The following is a 13,824-nucleotide window of genomic DNA, read 5'->3' as shown; positions in this document are numbered from 1 at the left end:
TGTGGTTTGTAATAATCTCAAAATCGGAATACTCAGTACAGGGTTGTTGACATGGTATATGACAACAGTCATGTACCGCGTGTACTTAAGGATCACTGCTGTATCAGGAAAAATGATGGATTAAGGATGAATACCGTAGACAATGGAAAACTATAGCTAATCCTTTTATAACTACTGTTTTGGTAATGAGATGTATCGTAAAGGTCTGAAGTTGCGCCAGGGCAGGTTTAGGTTAGACATTAGGAAAAACTTCTTCACCGAAAGGGTTGTCAGGCTCTGGAACGGGCTGCCCAGGGAGGTGGTCAAGTCCCCATCCCTGGAGGTATTTAAAAGAAGGACAGATGAGGTGCTTAGGGACATGGTTTAGTGGTGGGATGGCAGGGTTAGGTTAACGTTTGGATTTGATGATCTTAAAGGTCTTTTCTAACCTAAACAATTCTATGATTCTATGATGCTTCTGAAACAGATTTTTCCTTTTAGCAGCTAGTAATTTCTTTATTGTTATTGAAGTACAAAATGAAGTTTTATCTAAAAGGCAGGGATTCTCTTACTGAGACAGATATTGCTTAAGGTCAAGGGATTTTTGGTTTTATACATATAGTACACAAGATGAAAGAAGGACAATCCATGGCAGTATGTGATGTATTCAAGGCAATGCTTTCTAGGAAGAGTATTTTAACTAAAAAGTTGAATTGGTACAAATACTTTACATGTAAGTGTTGATCCACAGGAATTAATAACTCTTATTGATGGAGTTGCTGAATAAAGTCTTATCTGCAGATAAATGGCTATAAGAGGTGAGCTCTGTAAAGTCAACTGGGTTTCAGCAGCGGACACTGAGGCAAGTCTTGCATCTATTTGAACACCCATGTAGCTAGTCTGATTCTTGTTCTGCAGGGAAGGATGTCTCCTCATACTTCACTGGGTGAATTCTTTGGGGATTATTGCTGAGCTGGGTAGGCAGAGAAGGTAATGCAGAACAACGCTGTCTCATCTCTTAGCTGAGTAAAAAACCTCCATACACAGCGTTCAGCATTCTTACTGCAAAGTGGGAGAGGCACCTGTGGGATGCACCTTTTGCATGCCATATATTCGTCCTCCACCCTCTGTATATTCCATTCAGGTTTACAGTAGGCTCCTAAAATAGCTGCCTTAAGAAGTCATCTCAGGGCATTCAGTATTCTCTTCTTTTTTCCTCTGTTTTCAAAGTATTTTTTCCTCCTTCTATTTATCCTACTAAATAGACTTTTAAGATTTGCGATATACCCTGAAGGCAAGTGTTATTCATACTTAATTCTATCCATCACAGCTGTCACTCTAAACATATTTTATTAAGTGTATTCTTGGAATATACATTTACCAAATGTGGGGTGTAGCATGAGAACTTGGTCCAAAAGAAATGAATAGATCATTGCAATGGTTAAAAAAAAAAAAATTTCAACATACGGTTTTGCTTCTGGTTAATTAGCAGTTTCTACTGCAATCAGAAAACAATATGCTGTGTGAGAGAACAAAAGGATATAGTTTTAAGGCTTTTCTTCATTGCTCATTTAGGTGGTTCTTTGAACAAAGCAAGCAAGCTAAAATTCTTGTGGTCACAAGAGATTGGAAAATTAGTATTTTAAATGTGTAACACTGAGTCTTAAATACAAAGTTCCTTTTGAGGGAAATAAAAAACAGTGTAGATTAGAAAATTCAGAACAGGTTTTGATGGCCAGTTTGAGTCCCAACACTGCCGAGTAAATACAATACGCGTGCCTTCTGTATTTGTATTCAGAATGAGTCTTGTACAGCCTCTCTTTGTAATGTCCTTCTGTCCTACTGCATGGTCTCAAGCGTATCGCAGGTTAACTTGTCACCACGTTCAGCAATTTCCTGTTTTGAAAGCTGTCCCTGTCGGTTTCCTGCCCGGGAGAACGTCCCCTTCTTTGAGATCCTGATGGTTTGCAGACGCTTGAACACAGTGTGGCCTTCTAAGAAATCCTGTTGTTTGTAGTACCATCTGGTGTTGGAAACTAGGGAGCCATCCTGTCCAAGTAACCAGACAGAAGGAGATGGCCTTCCAAAATGTTGATGTCCGACAGTTTGAAAGCTCAGTTGTTAGGGTTTGCTAAGCTTCAGTTAGACCCTTCCTTGTTAACTACACCAACTCCCCATCGTTTGGGATAACACTGGGATTACCTGGAAAACTGAAAAAGAAATGTCTGTGCTAAGCCTTCCAGCGGATTCAGACCCACAATCTTCACTAGCATAGGTGCAGCAAAGTGTAACAGGGTGGATTTAGGTAGGGACCAGAAGAACATGTTGCAGCATGGCATGGCTGTTTGCTGGAACTAACAAACCTCAGCGCAAGGGGCACAGGAGAGCACAAAGGTCAGGTCTGCCTGGTCTCCTTGGCATAGATCCACCACTGCACTCTGGAAGCAGTAGCAGCCATGTCGGGTAGCGCTGTGTTTTGAGCTGGCAAGTCCCTCAGGGTCCAGGCTGACCTTGCAAAAAACCAATGTGGGAGAGTAACCACATGTGTTCCATCCTTTATCTGCAAACTAAACAAGCGGCCCACCGCTAGCTAAGAGTTAATCACTTTTGTTTTATAGAGTGCCAGGGATGAACGTCACCACATATGGGTAAGAAGTGCCAAAAACCAGGCGCCCTGACAGTTCACACTGACACGCTGAGCAACAGCTTTGCAACTTCAGTGTCTATTTCTGTCAGCTGTGTTTCATTTCCACGCTCTCCTCTTTGTCGGATTACAATCCAGGCTGAAGATGTGGAACCTCTACCCTGCTGTTACCTTGGCAGCTCCTCAAATTCATCAGTGAGAACATCCCAAGACTTCCAGCAAAATCTGTCATGCTGTGTGTGCCCTTCCTTTCTCAGAGCACAGCTGCCAAACAGTTGTAAATGCCATATGTTCCTGTAAGCAGAACGGAAATGTAAAGGCTTAGGTTTGAAGTTAAGTGTTGCATCTTAAAGTTAAGTGGTAGTCAGAAGCTTTAGTGTCCGGTACGTAGTCTGACAAGATTAGGTCAAAGCTCAACACGTTACTTAGTCTGAATTTTTACTGGGTATGGAACAATATACATTTGTTTGGATGTCTACCTTGTGAAAGTCTTAAACTTGTTTTAAAGCTTGGCTCTGTATAGGCAAAGCTTTTCTAGTCTTTAAATCCCATTTACACCTTCAGGGCTTAGAGGATTTGAATAGTATGCATGACACACACTGTCCAGGGGGTAAATTTAATCTGTTAAGGAGACAAAGTAAATTAAGCACTGTAAAATTGTGAAAGTCAATTACTAAAATGCTGGACCTCACACAGGAGCTTTCATTAGTCCAGTCTTAAGTTCAGAGTATTTAGCACCCTATTTAGGTAAAAAAACTCACCTTTCTAAAACACAGCATTCCAGATAAGGCCGTACCAATACTTTATGCAGTGGCATTAATGGTTGTGGAAGTGTACTGGAAATATGTGTAATTCCAAGATCATATTTCTGAATAGGTGTAAAAATTCTTCTATGCAGTCTGCCGTAATAGTCCTAAAGCGAGGATCATGTAGGCTTTCAGTTGCTCATATTTACTTAAGCTTAACCAACTGTGGAGCCTTTTGCCTTTATTGGCCTATTTATCCTTAATTGTCCCTCAAGGATATTGTGGCCTACTTCAGCCATCTGTAGTTAAGTCTAAATGAGTCCTCAGAGCTGTTGTCTTTCTTCAAACAGTCCTTCCAAGAGCAGCTCTCTGTGACCCGAAGAAATTGCACTGGATTTTCCATTTAGAAAATTAAAACTCTTCTTTAAAAAAAAAACTTTAGCTAATTTCACACACTAAAAGAGGATCTGTTAAGCAATAACTTTGTCTTTTAGTGATTATTTCTGTTACCCGCAGAAATACGTCAAAGCTGTTCTGATTTTAGTCTGTGGGGTTCCTTGGTGGGGTAAAGCTTTCTAAGTTACCAGAAAAAAAGGCTGATGGGTACCACAGAAAGGAAATCAGTGCATGTGGTACGAGCAGATGTCCAGGTCTATGCAGATAATGATGCTCGGACACTTTTTAGTTTTTTTATTTTAATTTTTAACACTGTCTACGTTCCCTCAGCTTTCTCCCCAACAGCATAAGCTTTCTGGAGCAGAAATAATGGCAGCATATATGATGGAACATAGCCAGCATTACTGTACTCCAATCAGTCACATTTGCTTTTTTATTTTAAGGAGGAATTGGCTTGAAAGTGGGAGAGAGACTGTTGTGTGAGGACTTAGAGTAGCACAGGAAGTAAAGAGGGGCTATAGGGACCAGTCAAGGAAGATACTGACGCCCATATCTCTGAAGCTGAGTGGGGAGGGGAAAAAATAAATGTGACCGTATGCTATATAAATCAGCGTAAATACTTAAAAATAAATCAGGCATGTACCAGTGCTGCTTATTTGGCTGAGGAACATAAGCTGTGCTTGAAACAGAAGTGCCTCAGGTAAATGTGTTTGGATTCGTATTGCACAATTCCAAGGACCTGCTGCTGTGCAGGATAAAGACTTCGGGTTTCCTTTGAGACCAAGGTTTGAGAGCATCTCTCCTGGTTGTCACCGAGTTGTCATTCACCTCATCGACAGTACATCTCTGAGAGTACCCCATCTTCCTTGTGGGTTCTTGCTTCGCAGGCAGATGCAGTAAGCTCCTGCTGTTGCAGTCCTGTGGCGATGGAAGGATTTTTAGGTCAGGGATAGGGCTGTATGTAACCATGCGTGGGTTTCTGGGCTATGGTCATTGTGAAGTTTGGATGAGACTTCCAAAGTTTTGAATTATTATCAGCCCCTTAGAAAAAGCTCTTTGAAGTTGTTAAACCCAACATTCGGCTAAGCTTTTCTTTGCCCACTTGCTGTGAGATCTTAAAATACAGTTTTGCATATCTGATGATTCCTCAGTCCTGAGAAAACTGGAATACAGTATGCCCTCAGACATACCAGGGGCATGAACTAATAACAGCTGAGACCAAAAGTAAGCATAATAGGAAAGGGAAGAGAGAAGGTTTTCATCAGTGGTATACTGGATAAGGTTTAGGAAGAGTTAACTGGAATATGCAGAAGGAAGAAAAAAAAAGTGCATAGTAGAGGGGAGAGGAAGAAACGCATCAAATTTCTTATCTGAACCTTGTCTTATGATGAAACTTTGACAGGTTCAGCTCCAACACAAAGGCTCAGCTTTTCTTCATTTCCCCTGCAGCTTCATCTGTTTCTCTAAAGGGAAGGCAGTAACTATCAAAAAGTAAAGAGGGGGGCCAAAGGCAATGTTTTGAATGTGCATTTAAAAATCCATCTATTCACAGAATTCCAGTGTAGAATGAAAAAGATGGTAGAATAATATATTCATTGTTTTATTCATAGTGATTTAGTTGCTTGGGTTTTTTTTTTTTTTTGGGGGGGGGAGCAGTTTTTAAGTTCCAAACTTGATTTTAAACATAAGAATCAATGAGAAATGGTCCCTCCTTCCTTACAGATTATGCTCCTGCTGTGAGGTGTCACAACATCATCTGTGTTGCATGAAATGCAGCTGTTATGCCAGGAGCTTTAGGTATAATTATTTTTACTTGGCATTCAGTGATTTTGGGCAGGCCACTAGAGGCTGCACTTGTATAGCAGTACTTCTGTCTCATTTTAAATTTCTTTTCCCCACTAGAGGCTGCACTTGTATAGCAGTACTTCTGACTGTCTCATTTTAAATTTCTTTTCCTGGAATTCCTTCTCTTCCCTATATTTCTTCATGAACAGTGATTAGCCTTAGTTTGAGTTGGGTAAGTTTTTTTCCCTCCACAGTTCAAGTTCATTGAGCTGGCTATGAGAGGGCCCAATAATTAAATATAACAAATTCTTCTAGATCAATAGCCTTTTGTTGAAGCACAGTACAAGCACTCGCTAGTTAAACACAGTAAGGAGTACATGGCAAGTTTTGTCCCTGATTCCAGAGATTTGGACATGGAGAGAGAGGTGCAGTGCAGTGACTTCCACACCACTAAGCACCAGCTTTATACTCAGCACCTCAGGAAAGCTTCTGGTGAGCCTGTTCCTTGGGTCTGTGCTCTATGGATGGTTTTCCAAGGAGATCAGAAGCAATGGATATGTCCTCGCAACTGTGCTTCCTGGACTAGCTGACTTCTTCAGTGTTTTCAGCTGAAGAGATGTAGGTTACAAAAATAAAACACGAAACTATATTACTATTTCCATCTGAAATTATGCAGAAGTTGTTAATTGTTGCATTCCCATTTTTGTCCTGCGTGCAGTGCCATGTGCCCAAACTGAAGAGCACTCATAATTTCTGGTTTTTCTCATAAATGTTGCTGGAATAAGAACTGATATCTGATGGACCAGTTACATACCTCAGCTGAAAGTGATTCTTGCAGGATTCCAAACTGAGCTCCCAGGCCCGCAGTTTGAAACAGAGCTGAAATGTCAGGCCAGTTTGCTTTTTTAGGGGCTCAGGCGGCCTGCTAGGTAGCCGAAGAGCTTCATCTGGGTGTTCTAAGTGTTACCTTCATAAATGTTACCCTTGTTAGGAACATTTCTGTTCTCAGATGTGTGCAATATTCTTTGACCTTACTCATACTTACACATTTGTGGCAGCATTTTGCACCAAACTGCTATTTTCTGTCTAGCCCATTACATGTCATGACCGGATCATGCAATTGTATGCACAGCCATCTTTTGGGAATAGGTTTTCAATCTGTTTATTTTCTCACCAGATTGTTTCTTTGCCACTGATATCTCAATACCAATGCAAACCTCAAATTTTCTGTCACAAATATAGAAAATATAATTTTAAAGTTTGCTAACATAGAGTAAGTGTAATTAGTGGGAAGGTATTACTGTCCAGCTTTCAGAATGCTTTCAACTTGTCTTAGGTGTGTAATCACTTTATGATTTGTACATTTACACTGCAAATTTGGAGTACCATTTGTAACACTGGTGTTATAAAGGATTATTTTTTTTTTTATTTTTCAGGCTATTCTTCAGTTGAATGGTTTTAAGTACTAATTTAAGTGCAGGTTTCTAGAAAACATCCGAGTAAGATCTGAAAGAACAGCAGCATTACAAAGCAGTATTCAGCTTAGATGCTGTGTTAAAACCAACAGGCTCACTTAGCAATTGAAACTAGAAAGTTCGTTGTCCAATGTAGAGCTCAAATAATGTCTGAGTTATAGTTCTTTTTAAGTTCCTGCTATGTCTAAATTGATTTAATCAGGCACCTTCTACAGTAAGGCTGAGGGTATTATGGGCTATAACAGCTTGCAATATCTGAAGCTTTCAAGCTGGAGCTTTGTGAAGTGTGATATATCCTCTTATTTCTGTCTTTTACTCAAGAAAGCACAAGACCACTTTCTTCTCCTTAGAGATCATGGTTTCCAACATTAAGAAGTCCTTAATCTTAGTCTCAGTTTGGATAGCGAGAAAGAAGCTGTCATAAGATCAAAATACTTAAAGATCAATCAAGTACAAAAATATTTTAAAATTAATAAGTAGAACACCTTTTAAAATGAGGGCAACATGCCCAATATGAAAATTTTTTCTTTCTTTTTTTCAAATACCCAGCTGGTGGATTTGTTTTGGAATTAAGTGGATAAATTGGCCAGTTTTGAAACAAAGCAGGCTTTATGATAATGAGTAATCAAGAATTGTAAGAAAATTAAACTGCTGTAGGTCTAATTACTGTTTAGTGCCTGGGTACTAGATTTTGTTTAATGTTACAGTTGAACTTTTTTTTTCTTTATCAGATTCATAAATCATTAAATTCTTCTGCTCTAGGAAAAAATGCATCCTCTAGGACTTACCTAGTGATCAAATTGAAGTAGTCTTGGTTATCGTACATAAGGGACACAAGGAGAGGAGATACAGGGCAAGGCTATGCCAGGTGAATGGTTCCTGCCCTTTTTCTTGCTGGGGAACCAGCACAAAACTGGTAATGTGAAATGTCACCACAGTGCTTAGCTGAATTATTTTCTTTTATAGTTGCTGCACTGGAGATTTCTGTCTTGATGTATTAATACCATGTTCTTCATCATATTATCTGGCTGTCTTCTAGAGTGTATGCAGGCCACTAAGGAGATGGCTCTTCTCTGCTTTCGTTCATTAGTGGTTTCATTTTTCTAATGTGTGAAACACATCTGATTAAGAAAGAGTTTGTCTCCCCCTCACCCCCCAAGAAGTCATTCCTAGCAGCAGCAGGAGAGATGGAGAAGTGGCCTTTCAAGTGGCTCAAGTTCAATCAGTTGAAATGCCTCTGAAAATGTAGGATAATGTACGATATGTATAAATGTAGGATAACCTTGCTAGTTAGTGTCTGGTTTCCAACAGCCTGTTCCTAAGCAAAGTAGCAGAGGATGCTGTTCTTGATTACCCTAGCTTGTTTGCTGACAACTGAATATAGGATGACTTCTGAGTTCAAAGAGCTGGTAGCTGCTGGAAGCATTTTTATCACTGGGGGCATGATGGGAATGCTTGGTGTTCAGTGTTCGTTACCCCTGTGCTCAGGCTACTGGACTGTCTCCTTGTGTATGCTGAACCTGTTTGAGCTCCAGCTTGTCTTTTTCTGCACTGGATACAATTCTACCTTTGAGATTTTTTTTTTTTTTTTTTTTTTTTTTTTTTTTTAAAGAGCTGATCCACAGAACCCTTGTGGCATGCCCAAGCATAAACATAACTGCTGTATGGACAGGATGGGCGATACCATTCCTAAGATGATCTGTCCCTGTGTCTTGTACGTTTGCCCTTTTGTGGTACAGTGGTATGACCAATGATAGGTGGATGGGCCAATTCCACGTTCCTTCCTACATAGGCCTATGTGTTGCATGCCAAAAAAGATCAGGATTTGCAAGCAGCCTCAGACCCTGCATCTCTTCAAGCAGTGTGTGTGTATCACTGGTGCACCCTGATGGTCAGTGATGAGCTACAGAGAGTGAGTAAGATTTAAGAACAGGTGGTACCAGAGATCTAAAGACAGCTTCAGCTGCTTATAATGCAGATTGCTGCAGACATTGCCTTGATGCTCTGCTAAATGCAGTAATTCTTCACTGAATATCACTGAAATCCTACCATCAAAATAGCTGTCTGGCCATTGAGAGCAAGAATTTCTAGTCGGTTTGTCTGTATGGGCAGAGGTGGTCAAGGTAGGGAACAATCCTGAGTGTAATGTAAGCCAAGTGTTTAATAATAAGGCTTTAAGACTGAAATTCAGCTTTACTAAACTGGAATTATTGAACCTAAAAATCTGCACAGAATTTCAAGCATCTAAAAAATTGATATTATTGAGTCACTGTGATGAACCTCAAGACTTGCTCTGTTTTGTTTGTAGTAGAGAGCAATGTATCCACGCATTTTTCATACAGCAGTGTAGAAGCAATAGGAACTTATTTGTGTAGCAGTTGTCACCACCCATACCTTGGAGAAATGCAAGGATCTTTCAGATGATGACTATGTAATTGCTTCCACACATCCCAGAGGGAAGTTTCTTTCTGCAGTCCTATGTACTATAAGCTTTCCCACCCTATCCCCCAGGTGCATGAGCTCATAAGCCTTGCAAGCAAGACAGAGGGAGATGTCTCCATAATCTAAAGCTGAGGAGTCGCTAAGTGGAAAATTCAGTTCCTGCTCTACAGTCTACATGGAGAACTCTGTGATTGTTGGGCAGGTACTTCAACCTCACTCTCTCACCATCTCCAAATGGTGTTACACCGGCTCCGCAAGATGGAGGGAAGGGACTGAGCAGAAAGTCTACTCTCTGTGGCCCCCATTCCCCTTCCCCTGCTTTCTACCTTTCTGACCTGGCCTTTGTGAGTTTGCTGGACGTATTTCCTGCAAAGCAGGGATGGTTTCTCTGCCTTTCTAAAAATGTTCTGTTCTCTATGCTGGTGAATAAACAGAATAACAGAGCTTATCTCATGATGTATTTTGTGTGTGTGTTAGGAGGGAAACAAAGGAAGGAAATACTAACTTTGAATTGCAAGCTTATATAAATTATGTTTCAGAAAGTACACCGGATACAAGTTAATGCATTAAAGAAAACAGAGGTTGTAAGGGAAATGTCAGGAAGCCTTAATAGGCAGGTGCTTCTGCTAAGGTTGTCTGCTGTTTCTCACTGTAAGGGTTGGTTTCCAGTCATTTACAGCTCTGCAAAAATGTCTTTCCGTTTGTGAGGTGTCACCTGAGTTCTTGATTTAAAGTTCGGCCAAAATAGCTGAGTTGTTCCCAGGAAGTCAGGGAACAAATCCACGGTGCTTTTCAAACATTGAAACAGACTTTTGTTTGAGAAGCTCAAGTGTCTCCATCCTTTGGTCAAGGACTCAGGCTTGACACTTAGAAGAGCGATGGCCTTTGTGTCAAGGAAATACCTTGAGGAAAAAATCTGCCTAAATCTCAGGTCACAGATGCGCAGTACTACTCAAGTCTGTTGTCAAAAATGTCCCACTTCATCCCAGGGCTGAGCGTGGGCTGCTCTGTGGTTGCAGAATGAGCTGCTCCAGAGCCAGGGTTGCCACCAGGGCTGTGGGCAGGAAGACTGCCTCATAGGGTGCGAGGGCTGCCTGTCAACAAGCAGGCAGTGCAGGCAAGCGGCCTGGCTCACCAGGCAGGACCACAGCCAAGGGAAGCAGCCACCTGAGGGATGCTAAAAGATTGAGTGGACATAGGGTAAGGGGGACTCGGGTTTGAGGATGCAGGGACCGCAATATTCAGGAAGGGATGGGGTGAGAACTGATTTCGCCATTTGTCCTGACAGTATAAAATAAAATAAAAAAATAAAATAAAGCACCAGGACTTTCTGAGCTGTTCTTGGGACAAGGCAATGAGTAATGAGAGTGGCTGAAGTGATGAATGGGAGAGGCAAAGGCAGGTGGCGGTGACAAGTTTCTTGGAGAGTGATAGAAAGGCATGAGAAGACCTGGGCTAAGCTGATGAGTACAGAGCAACTGGAGCAAGGCAGGGGGTAAAACTTGATGAGCAGGGCAGGCCCTGTCCGTCAGACCATGCTTCTGCTGCGACGTAGAGCAGAAGCCAAAATGCTTTACTCTCAAGCAAAGGAGGGGGGAGAGGAAATCGGTATTTGGATAGAATGTGGTAAATATGGCTGGGGGAAAGAGGGACAGCTGGCCCTCACAGTTAAATCAGGAGCCAAAGGAAAATTGAATACCTGCTTGTTACCAGAGCATCATTCATCCTAGAAAGATGAATGAAGAAAAGATCCCTAAACAAGAGGGGGGTCTTGCAAACTGTCTTGTAACTACATATGCAGGTGTGTGTGGCAGCAGAGAAAGGTCAGTAGAGCAAGAGTGCACTGGCAAACAGGCCTGTTCCAAATATTTACTTTTCTTGAATACGTGACTTTGTTGTCTTCATAATGTTCTCAGCTTTGTTGTACACAATGTCTCTGGTTTGTTGCTTCCTGCCTACCACTTGCTGGAGCTGGATCGCAGACTCAATAGCCAGCCCTTTGGAACAAGACACTGTTGCCAAGATAACAAATGTTTTTCCCACTGTGGTCAGTTCAGAACAGAGCATTTAATTTTTTTTTTTAAGCAGTGTTAATGAGTGTTGATGGTTTGAAGTCAGGTGCTCAAGACTTTGCCTCTGAGTCTCTTCTAGCCAGCAGTGGGGAATCTTGGCTTTTATTTTTGAGCCTGGAAGGGGGATGCATTCTGAATCATGCAACCACCCGACGTATTTGATCCAGTGGAAAATGAAGGCAGGCTAAAGACATCTTCTGGGCTATCTTAGAGATGTGCTTTCCCTTGTCAACTCCTCCACTCAAGTAAGCCTTGTCTTTTCTTCTAGGGGAATGATATTAAGCTCTGCTTATTGCCAGGTGTTGAGGCAGACTATTAACTGTGTGGAGCTGCCATCTAGATCTTCTCTGGGATCCCAGCTGAGCCTGTCTTTCGTTGTGCTCCTGGAGAGAAATCTGATTGATCCTCTGTCAGAGGCTTTAATTTTATTCCTATTATGCAGAAATGTCAATAGCTTCTTGAAATTTTATACAGATGTTGCATTTAGATACTCTGTGGGATCTAAGATTATGCTTCCACTGTGGAAGTATGCAGAAATTTCAGGACTCCCGGGGATTTCTACTGAGCAGGAGAAATAGCTCTTGAAGAGTCTTAATACTCTTCAAAATCCACATAAACTGCTGTGGGAACAGCTGTAGCACCTTTTTGCCTCCATTCAACTGCGTTTAGCCTGTGTGACCCAAGGAGTCTGTTTTGCTACCTGATTATTGTGGAACTTGGTTGCTAATAGATTTTATTTTGCTCAGTGACTAAAGATTAAAATGGTAGGAACTTTAAATGGGGAACAAGAAGGTGCTAAAATCAGTCTGGATCTCTCTCCTCCTCTTGCCCTTCAAATAAAGAAAGAGAAGGAAGAGGGGAAGCTTTAGTAAATCATGGAAATTTACTGTAGTGAGAAGCAGATTGCTAATATAAAGACCTGTTTGTCTGCAAGGGTTATTCGGGTTTACAAGGCAAGTGCTCAGATGTTGTTTATCAGTTGTGTCCTAACCCAGAGGCAAGAGTTAAGTAACGTGTGCTGAATGTGGGCAGTGGGGGGTCGTTTCTAGTATTATCCTGTGTTAAAATGACTGCTTAGCTTCTTTTGAAAGGAAGCAAGTGTTCCTTTGCATTTTTTTTATGATTATTCCCGTTTCCCCCTAAATATTTAGTCTGCAAATTACAGAGCTATTACAGTTTGTAAAAGAGAGGGGATAGACTGTGAGTCATGTTTAAATTTGTAATTTTGAAGAATAGTTTAAGATGACACATCTGGGTACCTGTGTTCTTCATCCTCCTCAACATTCTTTCATTATTATGCTACCAGCTTAACCTTATACAGCAAAGCTGGTGTTTCCATGATTCAGCAATCCTGAATAAGGGATGCTGACATTCTGTCCTGTTGATTTTTACATTGTCTGTCTTTTAAGGTATGATGATAACAAATCGATGCACAGTATTTCTAAATGCCAGACAGTGCAGACAGCAGGCCTTGCAGTAAATGATTATCCAGACTGAAAATACAGCACGTATATTAAAAATGACCAGATATATGAGAAAATAGCAAACCCGAGCCCGTCTGCCTTGCATTTGCCTGTCGTTCCCATTTTGATTGCGATTGGCTGGCAAGGGCTGCTGCTGGCATTGCACAATTGGCTTAGATGGGGAATTACAAAACAGGAGCAGATCCCTTGATTGGGACTCGGTAGCACATCCAGCTGAGCACAGGCGAAAAAGAAAGGTCACCCGTACGCAAGGATTTGAGCGGTATCTCTCTCACAGATGTTTCCATTCCAGAGAAGCGCACCTGATCTTGTTTTTCTCATCTCTGACTTGGAGTCTTTAAATGCTGTAGGGATTTTTTGTTTTGGTGAATGTAAAAATGCACCTGGGAACAAGTTTGCAACCTGGAGGCATATGAGAATTTCAGATGCGTGGAGCAATATCATGGAATGATCAGAAGGATCTGCGTTTTTAAGGAGTTTTAAATACCAGTGAGGAAGGCAGGCGATTCAAACAGAAGGTTAAAAAGCAGATGCAAAAGGAAAGCAACTTGGCTTTGATTCTGAAATTATTCTGAGAAGAGCATGAAGGAGGGATTCTATCAGCAGCAAAACAATGGAGAATCAAAGGGGTTTATTTTCCTCTGAAATAATGTCAGTACAAGAAATGTAAAAACTCTCATGAAAAAAGAAGAATTCATTATTTGAATATGGTTTGAAGCTCTGTGGAACATATTTAGGACTGCTGCATCTGTGTAGTATAGCATATCTTCATCTAAACATCTCAAATAAAGAAGATTCTGC

General features: G+C 41.1%; 1 protein-coding gene across 2 annotated transcripts in view; it reads left to right on the top strand.

Moving 5' to 3' along the window:
* MCF2L (MCF.2 cell line derived transforming sequence like) overlaps window positions 1-13,824 on the top strand; it is a 71,297-nt gene that overhangs the window by 16,531 nt on the left and 40,942 nt on the right. The gene's annotated exons all lie outside the window — the stretch shown is intronic.

The sequence above is a fragment of the Egretta garzetta genome, unplaced genomic scaffold (genome assembly GCF_000687185.1).
Source record: "Egretta garzetta isolate BGI_Z169 unplaced genomic scaffold, ASM68718v1 scaffold168, whole genome shotgun sequence".
NCBI classification, from domain to species: domain Eukaryota; kingdom Metazoa; phylum Chordata; class Aves; order Pelecaniformes; family Ardeidae; genus Egretta; species Egretta garzetta.
The sequence above is the reverse complement of the archived record's forward strand: the minus strand, read 5'-3'. Positions and strand labels throughout refer to the sequence as shown.